This window comes from Oncorhynchus mykiss, chromosome 20, assembly GCF_013265735.2.
Source record: "Oncorhynchus mykiss isolate Arlee chromosome 20, USDA_OmykA_1.1, whole genome shotgun sequence".
In the NCBI taxonomy this organism is placed as follows: domain Eukaryota; kingdom Metazoa; phylum Chordata; class Actinopteri; order Salmoniformes; family Salmonidae; genus Oncorhynchus; species Oncorhynchus mykiss.
Window position 1 is genome coordinate 19,376,237 of NC_048584.1, and position 17,833 is coordinate 19,394,069.

Below are 17,833 nucleotides of genomic sequence, written 5' to 3' on the forward strand. Positions count from 1 at the left end.
AACAGAACACAGCACTATTTATAACATTTATTTAAGGAAAAAATTGAGAAGGGCTTGCCAGGGTGTTACGTGGAGACCGCGGGGCTGCAAGAGGAAGTCAAGTGTCTATGACAGTTTAACCCTGCACATGCAGGAGGACAGGTCGGGATCTTCCACTGACCATAGTCAGTCAATTTTACTAACTTCTGGTTAAACTTTGTAAAAAGCTTTCAGATCTTCTGCATGAGACATTTAAGCAAATAGTTTGTGTGCGTGCATACTTTTCTGTTGCTTGATATGTTAAGCACGCAAACAATCTCTAGTTAATACTTGGTCATTTTAGTAATATAAGCAGAACAATTGTGTAAACATTGCACTCTCAAGAAGAAATCAAATACAGTGTCTTGGTGGTTCAGGCACTTTTGACTGCCACTATACAGTCGCAATGGTCTGTATACCTGTACAGGTTACCAGGGTTTTTGTTGGGTAGATAAGGAGCCCTCCACTGGTCGTGGTCATTGTCAGTCATTTCTAAAATATTTGCCTGAGTGAGTTAGTGAGTGTGCAGTCAGACGGCAGGTAAGAGGTTAAGGTGGCAGTGTTTAGGGTTCCAGATGTCTATTGTTTTTCAGTCTGTGGTCGGAGGAAAAGGAGCCCGTAATCGTCCCCAGATGGTTGGCAAGAGGCTGGACTCCTTTTCAATTCACAACAATGGGTGCGTTTATGAATCCGATGGACACTCTCATGATAAGTGAAATCTTGAGTTTACTCAACAAATCTAGCGGTTTATCGGGAACATCTTTCTCCTGGCTGTCCAAGTGAATTTCTCACCGTCCCCATCCCCAAACAGCTCCTGCAATGCTTCTTTGTTCACCAGTCATGATCCTAATCAGCCACTCTATCACTACTGGACTTACACCTGTGAGTTGAACATTTCACCCCCAGAGGGATGGGCTCATGTGGCAGCAGATCAATCATCTAGCAAGCGCTTCAAAGGCTGTTACCGATGGTGACTCTGTTGGTCCAGATGCCAAGTTTTTGTGTTCACTTCACTCTATTTACAAGTTGACCTAGTTAAAATGTGTCAATTTAAAAGCAGTTATCAAGAAAAGGTTATCAGGAAGACTCACTCAGGGATGTAAACAGTGACACCTCACTGAGCTCCCATGCCCTGGCCTGCTGATTCCCCTCCTGCTCTTAGCTGACTCAGCTGGGCCCGGTGTGTGAACTGTGAAGTGCAGCGCTGACAGGGAACTCTCCACCAGACAGTGGGCACTGGCATACAGGCATCCTTTTCCATGCCCCTCAGTCACCTTATCCGACTACCTCTGCAAATAATATCACTTTTGACAGGGTTGTAGATAGTCATGAATAGTGGTGTGGTGATACTGTATGTTTAATTGTGTGGTTTATTTTTTGATTGACAGATTGTCTATGGAACTATGGAGAACAGACCCGTGACATTCTGTGGCTTCCCATGAGACAACTTGGTGAGAAAGTCACAAACTTGGATGCATTACCAATAACTTAGAGGTACGTCTCATCCATCTGAGTCAATTTATGTGCATATGTTTGAATTTCTTAAACTTAAATATACTTCTTGTATATTGTAAAGTTGTATTGTCACGTGCACGAGTACAGTGAAATGCCTTTCTTCAAAGCTATGTCTATTAAGCATGCCTACACATGTACATGTCTTATCCACAAACATAGAACTGCTGAGAGCATGATTTTATTACCATGTGGTAAATGATTGCAGTAGAGTAGAGTAGACCCTAACCCTGTTGTTCTTACCACTGCTGTTTCTCAGGCTAAGGTAGTTGACCCTGGCTCTGGAGAGCTCAAGCCTCTCCAGGGACTACTGTATGATGCTGGAGTACTGGGAAGGCCGTTGCCAAGACAGACGAGTGCATCACCAAAGAATCAAGGCCATTGTGTTGAGCTCAATTGTACCAACATTTTTGCAGAACCCGTTGGACCAATGTTATGTTTTAGCAGGCACAGGTTAACAGGAAAGGGAGGCCATGTACAGCAAAGTGCCTTACACAGCACCGTCAGCTAAACACTGACAGCCAAATGATTTTGCACTATTTTTAGGACCAACCCTGATTATCTTGTGACAGCCTTGAAAATCACCTCATCAATCTGTGACTGTGACAAGCTGCTTTTTACACCAAATAAAGGTTTTACACTTTTTTAGCCATGTTACCAAATCTCTAGGGACCAAGAGTTGAGAGTTGAAGGACCTCTACCTGCCTTTTTACAGTGCATTCGGAAAGTATTCAGACCCTTTCACTTTCTCCTAATGCTAATCTTATTCTAAAATGTATTAAATCGTTTTTTTCTACACACAATACCCCATAATGACAAAGCAAAAACAGGTTTCAAGAAATGTTAGCAAATGTATAAAAAAAAACTTAAATATTACATTTACATAAGTATTCAGACTCTCTACTCTACTTTGTCGAAGAACCTTTGGCAGCGATTGCAGCCTCGAGTCTTATTGGGTATGACGCTACAAGCTTGACACACCTGTATTTGGGGAGTTTCTCCCATTCTTCCCCACAGAACTATGCTTCACCGTTACAGATGGTATTGGCCAGGTGATGAGCTGTGCCTGGTTTCCTCCAGACATGACGCTTGGCATTCAAGGCCAAAGGGTTCAATCTTGGTTTTGTCAGACCAGAGAATCTTGTTACTCATGGTCTGAGAGTCATTTAGGTAACTTTTGGCAAACTCCAAGCGGGCTGTCATGTGCCTTTTACTGAGGAGAGGCTTCCTTCTGGCCACCATTAAGGCTTCCTTCTACCATTCAGCATGGCTTCCTTCGACCATTAAGGCCTGACTGGTGGAGTGCTACAAAGATGATTGACCTTCTGGAAGGTTCTCCTATCTCCACAGAGGAACTCTGCTTCTCTGTCAGAGTGACCATCGGGTCCTTGGTCACCTCCCTGACCAAGGCCCTACTCCCCAATTGCTCAGTTTGGCCGGGTGGCCAGCCCTAGGAAGAATCTTGGTGGTTCCAAACCACTTCCATTTCAGAATGATGGAGGCCACTGTGTTCTTGGGACCTTCAATGCTACAGAAATGTTTGGTACCCTTCCCCAGATCTGTGCCTCGACACAATCCTGTCTCTGAGGTCTACAGACAATTCCTTAGACCTCAAAGGCTTGTTTTTTTCTCTGACATGCACTGACAACTGTGGGACCTTGTATAGACAGGTGTGTGCCTTTCCAAATCATGTCCAATCAATTTAATTTACCTTAGGTGGACTCCAATCAAGTCTCATAGCAAAGGGTCTGAATACCTTCTAAAGAACCTGTTCTCACTTTGGCATTATGGGTATTGTGTGTAGACTAATCCATTTTAGAATAAGGCTGTAACAAAATGTGAAAAAAGTGAAGGGATCTAAATATTTTCTTAAAATAAAACAAACTGCACCATTAAATGTCAGGCGTAGGTGTATGTTTTTATTGGGAGGACAGACGTTTTTTGCTTTTCCATTGATCTCAGTGGAAGGTGGACGGCTGTTAAGCCTGTGGGACACCTCTCGAACATTCCTATAGAGGCATGCAGACATACAGCTGGTTAGGATTTCCTCTCAGGTTCATTTTTTCCACAATACATATGCTCTGCACATGACACTTGTCTGAGTCAGGTCTGCAATTCTTCTAGATGAGAGACCCAGACCCTGCCCTGGAACAGATCAGAGGGCCAAAAAGATCACAGGTGCCTTCGAGGCCTGCTGAGGGTTAGTCAAATACTTGAAAATCAAATGGAAAATACATGTGGGTGTATCTCAGGAAGGCATTGAGTTTGACAAATATTGAGATTTGTTTACTGAATGCAGAGACTTTTCTTTGGGACCATACTGTATGTCAATACTGTATGTCACTGACCAGCAAAGTACTGGATCACAGACATGACTGCTGGAGATTTTGGCCCAATATTAACCAGCTTTGGTGATATTGATTGATCCAAAATATATTTTATGAACACTTTTGACTATGACCAAGCCAACAATATCACCAGAACTTGGATGTGGAGCACCAGAACAGCCCAAACCACCCAGTCAGTATGACACTGCAGTACCTTTGATATTCAGACAACCCCCACATTCCAGAGGACCACTAACAAGGCTATTCTTCAGAAGCTGTTTGGGATACATTGTGATTTGTAGATCACTGATTCTGTGCAGTGCCTTGCTTAATCCAATCCCCTTGAACATGCTGAGTAAATCCAATCAAAGGGACATAATAGCTTATGTCATCTCTAAATCAGCAATGACTAACTGGGATGAAGAGTCTAAAGTCTATATTGTCAGTAGCTGAGAGCAACAGAGCCAGTTCACTTCACAGCCTTCAATGTGGCAAAGCAAACCAGTGGTACTGGTCTCCCTCATGTGGCATTGAAGTGTAAAGCAATTTTAAATCTTGGAAAGTATGTTTGCTACGAACTCCTGCATAATGTGTGATTCTATGTGATTCTCTGTCCCTCTCATAAAGAGCATAATATAATTTCAACTATCCAGGCACATCTCCATACCCATCATGAGGTTGCTACAACCTAGCATATGAAAGTTTACAACATAGGTGCACAGGTCAAGATACATTTTTGTAATCAAGGTGGCACACATTGACGCATTCAATTCCGCCTTGCACACTCTCGCCTGCATCGAGCTGATCTAGCGTGTAATCATTAGTCCAACAGTTACAAACGAGAGTTTCTATTGGACAAATTCAGGTATGTTTAGCCCCGTTTCGTTTGCTCCTGTTTAAGAAACATTTTTCAACAGAATCGACGAAATTAATACACCCCTGATCACACGCAAACACAGTTCACTTTCAAAGCAGCGAGATCGTTGTATAATTCCTTCTCGCATATATGCGCTCTCCTCCCCTTTTGAACATCTGGACTAAGGTATGTAGATACAGTTGAAGTCGGAAGTTTACACACACTTAGGTTGCAGTGAATAAAACTCGTTTTTCAACCACTCCACAAATCTTCTGTTAACAAACGATAGTTTTGGCAAGTCGGTTAGGACATCTACTTTGTGCATGACACAAGTAATGTTTCCAACAATTGTTTACAGACAGATTATTTCACTTATAATTCACTGTATCACAATTCCAGTGGGTCAGAAGTTTACATACACTAAGTTGACTGTGCCTTTAAACAGCTTGGAAAATTCCAGAAAAGGATTTCATGGCTTTAGAAGCTTCCGATAGGCTAATTGACATAATGTGAGTCAATCGGAGGTTGTATTTCAAGGCCTACCTTCAAACTCATTGCCTCTTTGCTTGACATCATGGGAAAATCAAAAGAAATCAGCCAAGACCTCAGAAAACAAACTGTAGACCTCCACAAGTCTAGTTCATCCTTGGGAGCAATTTCCAAATGCCTGAAGGTACCACGTAGATCTGTACAAACAATAGTACGGAAGTATAAACACCATGGGACCACGTAGCCATCATACCGCTCAGGAAGGAGACGCGCTGTCTCCTAGAGATGAACATACTTTGGTGGGAAAAGTGCCAATCAATCCCAGAACAACATTAAAGAAACTTGCTGGAGGAAACAGGTACAAAAGTATCTATATCCACAGTAAAACTAGTACTATATCGACATAATCTGAAAGGTCGCTCAGCAAGGAAGAAGCCACTGCTCCAAAACCGCCATAAAAAAGCCAGACTACGGTTTGCAACTGCACATGGGGACAAAGATCGTACTTTTTGGAGAAATGTCCTCTGATCTGATGTTTGGAGGAAAAAGGGGAAGCCTTGCAAGCCGAAGAACACCATCCCAACCGTGAAGCACGGGGGTGACAGCATCATGTTGTGGGGGTGTTTTGCTGCAGGGGGGACTGGTGCACTTCACAAAATAGATGGCATCATGAGGATGAAAAATTATGTGGATATATTAAAGCTTGGTCGCAAATGGTTCTTCCAAATGGACAAAGTTGTGGCAAAATGGCTTAAGGACAACAAAGTCAAGGTATTGGAGTGGGCATCACAAAGCCCTGACCTCATCCTATAGAACATTTGTGGGCAGAACTGAAAAGGTGTGTGCGAGCAAGGAGGCCTACAAACCTGACTTAGTTACACCAGCTCTGTCAGGAGGAATGGGCCAAAATTCACCCAACCTATTGTGGGAAGCTTGTGGACGGCTACCTGAAACGTTTAACCCAAGTTAAATCATTTAAAAGCAACGCTACCAAATACTAATTGAGTGTATGTAAACTACTGACCCACTGGGAATGTGATGAAAGAAACAAAAGCTGAAATAATTCTCTCAACTATTATTCTGACATTTCACATTCTTAAAATAAAGTGGTGATCCTAAAAAGGGAATTTTTACCAGGATTAAATATCAGGAATTGTGAAAAACTGAGTTTAAATGTATTTGGCTAAGGTGTATGTAAACTTCCCACTTCAACGGTATGTATCATTTAAACATTCTCTCTATATTTATCACAACATGTGTCACTTGTGCCATACTCAGCCATTCTCATTCTCCTCTGTGAGCATGTCCAAGAAGAGTTCAGTCACCTGAAGGGTTCTCAGGTCCTCCAGGTTCCTCGGATTGTAGGCGAAGTTTGCCAACACTTGCTCTTTCTTGTAGTTACACCAATATTTACACATTCTATTAACCACATGGCCGCCTGTATAACTAAGCTAGAAACGTACCGTCACTGTCTGTGTCCCGAAACTCAGTGAACCGATCTCGTCACAGAACGTCCTTTTCCCGACATCATGTCACAGGTACTATGAGTAAACGATTGACTAATTTATTTACAATGACAAACGTTCATTCCAGATAAATTAAACATTAATCTTTGAATTTTTCACTTAGGTGTTGTTGCTGGATGCTTGGGATGCATTGGTCTGTCTTAGAATTGTTTCCCTTCACATCCTTAAAGTGGCAATCAGCAGTTGAAACAATAACAAAGCCGTTCCCCGCCCCTGGTTCGGTGAAAAGATAATGGATGGTGCTGGGGAAATGGAACCACTCTCAAATTCATAGCGCTATGGATGCAAGGACTGACCAACCATGATACACAAATTATAGTTTTAACCATGTTTTGAGGCTATAGTGTTTACATTTTCTTTGTTTACAAATGTTGGAGGGAAACAAGTGTATGTTTTGGGGTTCTGATGAGGTACGACAGTTGAACTAAGCTCATGAGGCAATTTCTAAGTTATATTCTTCAAGAATCAATGGGTACAAATAATTAATTTCTAAGTCCATAAATGTATGTAGCAACTGCTGATTGCCCCTTTAATGGTTTTGTGGAGGAGGATATTACTGTGTTTTACTTTATTGGTGAATAGGTGGCAACTATATTAATGTGTATGCTTTATCATTTAAATAGTTTAAATAAACTATCACAAGATTAAATCGTTTTAACCAATGTATTTCGTGATGAAGGGGGCGTATCTGGATAAAGTCACTGTAAGTGCAGCTTTTGCATGCTTGGAGAGGTACCGTTATTATACCTCAGTGGGGGAGGTCACTATAGATGTTTCCCATGTTTTTGCAAAATACTAGTGGGACGAGAACATTTGGCAAAATTTCGTGGCCCGTGGTTGTTGTCTACCATGAAACAACATCAACTGTCTGTCGTAAATAGGGAGGAACATTTATGATACCCAAATGCGGGACAACAGGATGATTTGCTGAGGAGGATTTTTTTTCTGCTCTTAAAAAAACATATATACACACAGTACATGTCAAAAGTTTGGACACACCTACTCATTCAACGGGTTTTCTTTATTTTTACTATTTTCTACATTGAAGAATATTAGTGAAGACAAACTATGAAATAACACATATTGAATCATGTAGTAACCATAAAAGTGTGAAACAAGTCAAAATATGTTTTATATTTGAGATTCTTTAAAGTAGCCACTCTTTGCCTTGTTGACAGCTTTGCACACTCTTGGCATTCTCTCAACCAGCTTCATGAGGAATGCTTTTCCAACAGTCTTGAAGGAGTTCCCACATATGCTGAGCACTTGTTGGCTGCTTTTCCTTCACTCTGCGGTCCAACTCATCCCAAACCATCTCAATTGGGTTGATGTCGGATGATTGTGGAGGCCAGGTCATCTGATGCAACACTGCATCACTCTCCTTCTTGGTCAAATAGCCCTTACACAGCCTGGAGGTGTGTTTTGGGTCATTGTCCTGTTGGAGAAAAAAAATCACAGTGTCACCAGCATTACACCTCCTCCTCCATGCTTCCCGTTGGGAACCAAACTCTGTGAAGCATTTACAGTGCCTTGCGAAAGTATTCGGCCCCCTTGAACTTTGCGACCTTTTGCCACATTTCAGGCTTCAAACATAAAGATATAAAACTGTATTTTTTTGTGAAGAATCAACAACAAGTGGGACACAATCATGAAGTGGAACGACATTTATTGGATATTTCAAACTTTTTTAACAAATCAAAAACTGAAAAATTGGGCGTGCAAAATTATTCAGCCCCCTTAAGTTAATACTTTGTAGCGCCACCTTTTGCTGCGATTACAGCTGTAAGTCGCTTGGGGTATGTCTCTATCAGTTTTGCACATCGAGAGACTGAAATGTTTTCCCATTCCTCCTTGCAAAACAGCTCGAGCTCAGTGAGGTTGGATGGAGAGCATTTGTGAACAGCAGTTTTCAGTTCTTTCCACAGATTCTCGATTGGATTCAGGTCTGGACTTTGACTTGGCCATTCTAACACCTGGATATGTTTATTTTTGAACCATTCCATTGTAGATTTTGCTTTATGTTTTGGATCATTGTCTTGTTGGAAGACAAATCTCCGTCCCAGTCTCAGGTCTTTTGCAGACTCCATCAGGTTTTCTTCCAGAATGGTCCTGTATTTGGCTCCATCCATCTTCCCATCAATTTTAACCATCTTCCCTGTCCCTGCTGAAGAAAAGCAGGCCCAAACCATGATGCTGCCACCACCATGTTTGACAGTGGGGATGGTGTGTTCAGCTGTGTTGCTTTTACGCCAAACATAACGTTTTGCATTGTTGCCAAAAAGTTCAATTTTGGTTTCATCTGACCAGAGCACCTTCTTCCACATGTTTGGTGTGTCTCCCAGGTGGCTTGTGGCAAACTTTAAACGACCCTTTTTATGGATATCTTTAAGAAATGGCTTTGTTCTTGCCACTCTTCCATAAAGGCCAGATTTGTGCAATATACGACTGATTGTTGTCCTATGGACAGAGTCTCCCACCTCAGCTGTAGATCTCTGCAGTTCATCCAGAGTTATCATGGGCCTCTTGGCTGCATCTCTGATCAGTCTTCTCCTTGTATGAGCTGAAAGTTTAGAGGGAGGGCCAGGTCTTGGTAGATTTGCAGTGGTCTGATACTCCTTCCATTTCAATATTATCGCTTGCACAGTGCTCCTTGGGATGTTTAAAGCTTGGGAAATCATTTTGTTTCCAAATCCGGCTTTAAACTTCTTCACAACAGTATCTCGGACCTGCCTGGTGTGTTCCTTGTTCTTCATGATGCTCTCTGCGCTTTTAACGGACCTCTGAGACTATCACAGTGCAGGTGCATTTATACGGAGACTTGATTACACACAGGTGGATTGTATTTATCCTCATTAGTCATTTAGGTCAACATTGGATCATTCAGAGATCCTCACTGAACTTCTGGAGAGAGTTTGCTGCACTGACAGTAAAGGGGCTGAATAATTTTGCACGCCCAATTTTTCATTTTTTGATTTGTTAAAAAAGTTTGAAATATCCAATAAATGTCGTTCCACTTCATGATTGTGTCCCACTTGTTGTTGATTCTTCACAAAAAAATACAGTTTTATATTTTTATGTTTGAAGCCTGAAATGTGGCAAAAGGTCGCAAAGTTCAAGGGGGCCGAATACTTTCGCAAGGCACTGTATTTGGGCTGCAATCTGAGGGGCAGTTAACTTTTATGAACTCAACGTCTGCAGCAGAGGTAACTCTTGATCTTCCTGTCTTGTGGCAGTCGTCATGAGAGCCAGATTGACTGACCTTCATGTCTTAAAGTAATGATGGACTGTCGTTTCTCTTTGCTTTATTTGAGCTGTTCTTGCCATAATATGGACTTTGTCTTTTACCAAATAGGGCTATCTTCTGTATACCACCCCTACCTTGTCACAACCCAACTGATTGGCTCAAACGCATTAAGAAGGAAAGAAATTCCACAAATGAACTTAACAAGGCACACCTGTTAATTGAAATGCATTACAGGTGATAACCTCATGAAGCTGGTTGAGAGAATGCCAAGAGTGTGCAAAGCTGTCAAGGCAAAGGGTGGCTACTTTGAATAATATTTTGATTTGTTTAACACTTTTATGGTTCCTACATGATTTAATGTGTTATTTCATAGTTTTGATGTCTTCACTATTATTCTACAATATAGAAAATAGTACAAATAAAGAAAAACCCTTGAATGTGTCCTCCCTCCCTCAGACAATCCCACAGGTGAAAAGCCTGATGTGGAGGTTCTGGGCTGGCGTGGTTACACGTGGTCTGCGGTTGTGAGCCCAGTTGGACGTACTGCCAAATTCTCTAAAACTACATTGCAGGCAGCTTATGGTAGAGAAATTCATTAACATTAAATTCTCTGGCAACAGCTCTGGTGGACATTCCTGCAGTCAGCATAACAATTGCATGCTCCCTCAAAACTTGAAACATATGTGGCATTGCGTAACAAAACTGCACATTTTAAAGTGGCCTTTTATTGTTCCCAACACAAGGTGTTGTAATGACATGCTGTTTAATCAGCTCCTTGATATGCCACACCTGTCAGGTGAATGGATTATATTGGCAAATTAGAAATGCTCACTAACAGGAATATAAACACATTTTTGCACCAAATTTGAGAGAAATAAGCATTTTGTGCATGTGGAAAATGTCAGAGATTTTTCATTTCAGCTCATGGAACATGGGACCAAAACTTTACGTGTTGGGTTTATATTTTTGTTATAAAACTATTTATTTTGAGATATTGTCTGTGTATATTTGATACATGTAATTGTATATGTTGTATGATATGGCACTATCACCATTTGGAGCACCAAGGCCTGTAAATAAATCTACACTGAGCACGTCAACCTGCCTTGCCTTCTGCTGATTTCATGCCCTTATGACTGTTACAAGGTCCCTATTTAACAATTACATAGGCTAATCAAAATATGTAGACAAAATCATGAAATGGCTGCCTGGTAGCCGCAATAAATAGACAAAGATTTGTAGTTGAACAAGTATATATATATATATATATATATATATATATATATATGTTACTTGACTTGAGACTTGACTTGCTTTTAGAATGCACAGGACTTGACTCGAGTCTCGACCCGTTCTACTTGGGACTCGACTTGAGATTCAGATCTTGTGACTTGAGAATTGCTTGTGACTCAAATAATAGTGACTTGGTCCCACCTCTGTATCACAACCAGCCATGATTGGGAATCCCATAGGGCGGCACACAATTGGCCCAGTGTCATCCGGGTTTGGCCGGTGTAGGCTGTCATTGTAAATATGAATTTGTTCTTAACTGACTTGCCTAGTTAAAGGTTCAATAAAATAAAACATTAAAATAAAGCTCTGGATGGAGGCGCTTGCAGAGAAGAAGGCATGATGACCCAATGGTCATAACAGACACTGGGCTAGGAAGACAAAATGACAACCTCCCTTTGGTGGGGGACTGGGGGTTGTGCCATACAGGCCTTTTGTGGTGAGGGAATCTTCCAACAAACAAATGTACAGTGAGCAAAAAGTAATGTCAAGAGCATCGTTATTGTGAAGGTTTTCAATGTGGAAAGTTCACCTAACTGAAGTGTTTCATGGCCCTTTAAATCATTGTCAAAGAAAGGCAATAAGGTATTTGGGTTGTGGGTAGAATTTAAAACGTTTGCTGCTGGCTGCTGAAACATCACTACTAGACTTGTTAAATGAGCAAAGCATATTGTTTTGGACCCTTTTCCTCCGTATGATAATAAGTTACAGCTGTGAAGAAACCAACTGTAAACGCAGGCAAAACATAATGTGCACCCAGAATGAATTATCTTCTCCTGTTAGTTCTACCCACTGGAGAGGGACTGTTTCAGTATATGCAACTCATTTAGAAACTTGTGATATGAATGTGATTAAATGCCAATAATTGGAAGGGAATTTCTGTGTTGTTCACACCATTGGTTCGTTATTTTCTTGCCAGCTATGTCAAAATAACAGGGGACCTCAAATGGAAATTTAAGAGTCTAGACAAAATGATCATGATTCTACATGTTTCATGCATAGCTTCGAAACATGTAGAATCCTGAACATTTCGTCTAGACTCTTAAATAACAATTTGAGGTCCCCTGATTTTTTGACAGTGGTTAAACTGGATTAGATGGGCAGATGGACTACTTTTAAAATAGATTGGTTTAGATCATTGTCACTGCCAATGTATGCGATTGCTGGTTTCCTTTCTGTTTGAATGAACACACGATAATGTTGGGGGGAATTATTTTGTGTGATCCCTTCTACATATAAAATAATATGAATCTACATCCTAATTTAGAAAGAAACTATTTGGAATAGTTTTCGTGTAGTTTTATTTCATTTACATGTACAAAGGTCATCCACCAGGTGGCAGTGTGGATTTAAGGCTCCGTGGAGTTTCTCATTCAGTCTTGTTCCTAGTCAAATCAAATTATATTTGGCACATACACGTGTTTTGCAGATGTTATTGCGGGTGTAGCGAAATGCTTTCGTCAGAACTGTTTTGAGGGCAGAACAAATGTGACTGAACAGTCAGTGGGTAGAGTTTACACTTAACGGCAATTTCATTATTTAATCTTACTCTTTCTCAATGCATCTTCCCTCGTTTCCTTGCACAGTCTCTCCTCACTTCTTCAAACCGCAATGGAGAAGGTCCAAGTGGGGTCCTTCGACCTTGCTCACTCCACAGTTAGCACCATTGGCAACATTTCAAGCTATCGAATTGGTTTGTACTTGTACGTTGTGTTGATGATTGAATTACAGGAGAATGAGACCAAATCATGGACGCTGGACAGAGTGGATTTCAGTTGTAACAAAAAGGCAGTTTATTGAGTCAAAAGATATCTTGTCCTGCAGTTTAACGTGCACGGACCTGATTCATATAGCTCAGAAGGAGTTAGCTGAAAAAGGGGCTTAGACAAAGGTTACAGCAGTTTTTATACATGGAATAATGTAGGTAGAGTCTTGTCGTGTCGCCTTCTGAATGGTCCCGAAGGGTTGGAGGCGGACCTGCTCTAGCCAGAGCAGGAGCCCCATTGGTGCACAGCAGAGTCTTCTGCTCTGGGCACCCGACCAGTAGAGGGGGAATGAAGTGTGTGTGTTTATGCAAGAAGGTATTTGTGTGTCAGGGGATTGTGAGGTAGGGGGAACTGAGAGGGGCAGTTTTATGGCTGGGTGTGTGTGTTCGTGCGATGGAATGTCTGTGTGTGTCCTGGGGTCGTGAGATAAGAGAACTGAAAGGGTCAGTTTATGGTTGGGTATATGTGTTCGTTCCTGTTTGGGCAGGGATACGTGCAATGACTTGAGTCAAGCGGATAAGTTTGGCGCTGTATAATATATGAGCTATGTGTATGAATATATGTATATATGACAAATCCCCCTCTTCACATCTTTTAAGACGTGAAAACTATAGCAGAAACGAGAAGGAGGATATAACGAAAACAAGAAGCCCCCTCAAGTATGCAGCGAAGCGAGGTAAATAAGCAAGGACAAAAAGGAGGCCACTCCAAGTGCTACACCTGGAGTGGCCAAGAGGAGTAGTCAGGAAGAGGGGTTCCTGAAAAGGTGGAAACGCCTCATCAGGGTCATCAACCGTCAAAAGCGGGTACATGTGGGTCTGGTTGCTGGGCAATGGGGTAATGGCAGTGGTGATCACTCTAGTGGCTAATGTGCGTGCGCAAGGAATACAGCAACAACCGCACAGGGTTAGGATAGCCACAAAAACAGCTACAGACACTAGGACAGAGGAGATCAGGGTCTTATAGTTACCAAACGCATCCATCCAGGAGTCTCACATAGAGGTGTCAACTCCGGAGTGGTGCTTCATCTTACCATTAAGTGTGCGAAGACCCTCTAGGGCAACGGTAAGACTACATGTCAACAGCAATTCTATTTTGAAAAGCCATCAATGATGTTGCTGCCAGTTGTCCATGTACAGCCTCAAATCCTTGCTGAGTCCAATTGCCTAGTTTTTGTACATTGAAATGAATGTAGTTAATACAATCTACATTCTTGTTAACTGTACACCACCAACAAATAGATGATTCAAAGCCTGCAGCCACTTGGTCAATGAGTTTATACTCATCTGGGGACGCCAATTGCATCAACGTAAGTTGGGTCCCCAGCTGAAGGGCCCACCATGCGCTTGGTCCTGGTAGGCCAAATTTCAGGACCCAGGGGCTTGTATGCGGGTGAGCAGATCTTGGACGCCTATGGGGTAAACAGAGATTGGCAGCAGAAGGTTAACAAGCGTACAAACTCCAGTGGTGTACCGGGGAAGTCCGTCAAACAGCTCAGTCCCCCCACACCACCACCATACGTCAGCTCTGGACACCGGTTTAAAAGAACTTGTAATGACATGAGTGTGAGTACACCAACTTGCAGGGAGTTGTCCCAGAGACCGTCCTCCACCTGTCATGTTGATGCATGTGAAATTAGCCTTAGCCACCTTAGAGGAAAATGTGGGTTTCTTAGCAATATCGGAGACTACTGGATAAACCGTGTCCCATTGTGAGCAATTGGCGGGTGGGTTGTCTTTATTCATAAGGGGCAGTAGGCAGTCATCAGTCAGTACTGCCGGCACTATGCGAAGCAGAGGCCTGGCTCCCATGCACACAACACAGCTTTGCAAGGTTGTGTTGGCTGCTTGTTCAGCCAATAAGAGCCAATTATTGGAAAACCCAGAAATTCCAGTGGTAGTGTGTATTGTGTCATCAGGGGAGGTGGGAGTGGAAATCATAGTTACAGGACCCCAGACTCCTGTCCCCTGAGCTACAGAGACAGTCTTGCTTATGTCATCTCCTACAGTAATCGCTGTGGGCTGACCCTTTTCCACAGAGCAGATTTGTACTTGCCAAAATACCTTTATCTCAGTAGAGCCTACATTTGGAGCGACCCAAAAATCCTGACAGACCTTACTGGGTTGGGCCCGGATAATTAATTGGAGACCGGTACTGGTCCTGGTCAGAGACAATCTGCTCCTCCATTCAAGAACTGTCTGACCAGAGGAACAGCTTGACCAGTCATAACCAGTCTCAGCCACCAGATTTTGCCAGGTCCATTCGTCATAGGTTTTCCCTTTTGTCATGTACCAGTCATACCTGGTGTATGAAAGAGCCGTCAGTCCCTTCCTAATCCTCTCGTCTCCCCATGTCCCCCAAGGTAGTGCAATGGTGGTGGTTGCATTCGTGGGTATACATAAGGTGGTGCTTCTAACCTTGTCTGGTGTGCATGGTGGGTCTGTAGGTGTAGTGCTACGTTTGGTGTGTGTGAGATTGAAGGGAGTGGTGCTAGGAATGTTATCAGGGATAGGGGTTGGGGTGAGAGGGGTTGATGCTTTAGTATGTGTTTGTTGTTCTATTAACCATGTGAGAGTGCCTAGGGTTACTCCAAATATCAGTAGGAATATCACAAACAGTGGTTCAGATATTCCTAGCCTTGCCCAGGGAGAGAGAAATATCCCTTTAACTGGGCGAGGTTCCTTTATCAGGGTTAGAGGGGTTTGATGCCCCATCACCTGAGTCAGGAATTTCTTCATTTGGAATCAAATTTAGGCTGTTCAAATCAGCTCTGACTTCAGTCAGTGTTCTGGAAGGAGTTGGGGCTGGGGTGCAATGTGTAAGGTGGTGCCAAGGTGCGCCTGATTTACCTTTGACCTGGACTGAGTGTGAAGTAACCTCCTTCACTTCGTACGGTCCAGTCCAACTGGGTTCCAGCCACTTTCTCTTGTGGACTTTAACCCTCACCCAGTCACCAACATTTACCTTCAGTGTTGGAGTGTCCCCCGGCAGCTCCCCCTCCTGGACCTTGTGAACCTGGGTAGAGAGTGCTGCAGAGAGAACCGTCAGTTTTTTCACATAATCAGACATTACAATTTGTTGTACATCAAGGGCGGGCATATGACCTCCCTCCCTTGGTGGACCAGGCATGACTCTTCCAGTCATTATCTCATGAGGAGAGAGATGGGTGCCTGCTCCTGGTCAGGCTCTCATGGCCATCAACGCCAGAGGCAGGACTTCAACCCATGTCAACTTAGAACCTGCACACACTTTAGCTATCTTAGCTTTCAAATTTTGGTTTGACGTTCTACCAGACTTTGAGATTGGGGCCTGTACACAGATCCAAATCTGTGGGTTATGCCAAATCTTTCTTCCACCTGTCTTAGGTGTTTGTTACTGAAATGTGAGCCACTGTCAATATACCTGGGTATTAGTTTGGTTTGTAGCCACTTAATGACTGACCTAGCATTCTCTCTTGCTGTTGGTATTGCTTCTAACCATTTGGACACCTATCTACCATAACTAAGAGATAGCGTTTTATGCTACTGTCCTGAAAATATGCATTAGGTATGTTTGATATGGTTTCTTCGGGTTGTCTGCCACAGATGCTGCATTTGTCACAAAATAAGTCAGTCATTACGTCGCAAAATAAGTCAGTCATTACTTTAATTTGAGGGTGCCACCAGATGTGCGAGACCTTTTGAAGGGTCTTTAGTTTCACCAGTCCTTTGTTCTTGGTTCTTTGTTCTGCTTCCTTTCTGCTTCCTCCCCCTCTTGTTTCTGGAAAAGGACGGATGAGGTGAATTCGTCTTTTACAGAAACATCCAACCGCAGATAGATCTGTTGTCAGTTGTGCAAAACCTGTTGATGATCCGGGTGCGAGGAGGTTCATTGGTATTGGGTAAAAAATAAAAATAAAAACTTTTTTTTTTCTTCAGTAAGTTGGCTCCCTTCTCCTGCAGCGGGTGGGGGACATCTTCATTGCCAGGACATAGCGTTCCCTGCCATATCTTGCTGTTGCTGCATGTGGCTGGATCCTGGGTGGTTGTATTCCGGCTGTTCCTGCTGCATATAGCTAGGTTCTGGTGGGCTGTAGTGTAGAGGTGGGGGTCCTCCTCTTCCTCTCCCTGGTGCTCCTCCACGTCCTGATAGTGAAGGAGGACAGAGTGGCATAGTTCCCTTCAGTAGGGTAAGATCTGCGCAGTTCATCCCATAAAATGGTCCTGAAACGATCTAGGGGCAGAGTGGGTGGCTGGTCTCTGAGGTCGGCTGCTGTCATGCTGCCGTTCATGGTCCCATGGTTGGTGGCTCTGGCTAGTAGTGCTTTCATGTCTCCTAGGCGGAGATCCAGACCGGAGGTCAGAGTCTGCAGCTGGTGTAGCCATGCGGAGGCTCCTCCATGTAGGCTGGGCATCTGTTCCATCAGTGTGGTCAGGTCAGTCATTTTCCAGGGTTGGTACTCTACGTAGCGTGGATCAGCTGCTGGGCGTAGGGGATACATGCTGGCTCCACCCCGTTCCAGGTCCCAGTCTTCTCTGGTGGTCACTCCTTTAGATCTTAGTCCAGCCACCCTGGCAGACTTCCGGGTGGCGGTCGCCCCCTGTGTGTCGGTCATGTCAGTCACCTTTCCCTTCATCATGCCTTCGATGTGGTACTCACCCATCCCTCTGCCTTCATTATTCATCAGGCCCTTCGCTTGGGCTATTGATTCACTTAATTCTCTCCTTAAGTGTTGTATTTCACAGTCTATTTCTGAACTGGTGGGTGTCTTTCTGTTGCTGTCCTCATCATCTTCTGTTGCCTGACTCTCGTGGCTGAGGTAGGAA

The 17,833-nt window shown here is 43.0% G+C and overlaps 1 long non-coding RNA gene across 2 annotated transcripts; it reads left to right on the plus strand.

Annotated features, from left to right (window-relative positions):
• Positions 1-2: 2 nt before the first annotated feature.
• LOC118942048 lies at positions 3-2,355 on the plus strand. 2 transcript variants are annotated; one of them, XR_005037953.1, is made up of 3 exons: positions 3-141; positions 1,407-1,512; positions 1,790-2,355. It is a non-coding gene; the product is annotated as an uncharacterized LOC118942048 (long non-coding RNA). The 2 variants fall into 2 exon arrangements; XR_005037954.1 differs by having other exon boundaries at positions 46-164.
• The last annotated feature ends 15,478 nt before the right edge of the window (positions 2,356-17,833 follow it).